The following is a 327-nucleotide window of genomic DNA, read 5'->3' as shown; positions in this document are numbered from 1 at the left end:
TATGTGTGCGTGAGGTAACTTACAGTGAAGACAGCGCATTAGTTTAGAACTCTTCTAATTTTTAGTTTTAGTTTTTAAACGTAGAGAGTGTGTTGATTTGTGCAATGATAACTTACCAGCAATGTTAAGATGATTTTAATATATTAGTACATTACAATATAAATTTATTAGAATAAGTACATTATTATTTATGGGCTTAAAAAACAAGATGCAAACAATCAGAATATTGTACCTGGTGGGTAGTGCACAATGTAAACATGAAACATATGCCATTACCTATATTGTACTGTGGTACAGTTATGGAGGCCCTTCATAATGCAGAGGTCA

At 31.8% G+C, this 327-nt stretch overlaps 1 protein-coding gene across 2 annotated transcripts in view; it reads right to left on the bottom strand.

The window, feature by feature from the left end:
* Positions 1-327, bottom strand: part of LOC107739114 (decaprenyl-diphosphate synthase subunit 1-like) — a 10,584-nt gene that overhangs the window by 4,621 nt on the left and 5,636 nt on the right. The window lies entirely within an intron of this gene.

Source organism: Sinocyclocheilus rhinocerous, unplaced genomic scaffold (assembly GCF_001515625.1).
Source record: "Sinocyclocheilus rhinocerous isolate Xijiao unplaced genomic scaffold, SAMN03320098_v1.1 scaffold914, whole genome shotgun sequence".
NCBI classification, from domain to species: Eukaryota; Metazoa; Chordata; class Actinopteri; order Cypriniformes; family Cyprinidae; genus Sinocyclocheilus; species Sinocyclocheilus rhinocerous.
This window is presented reverse-complemented; position numbering and strand designations above follow the sequence as displayed.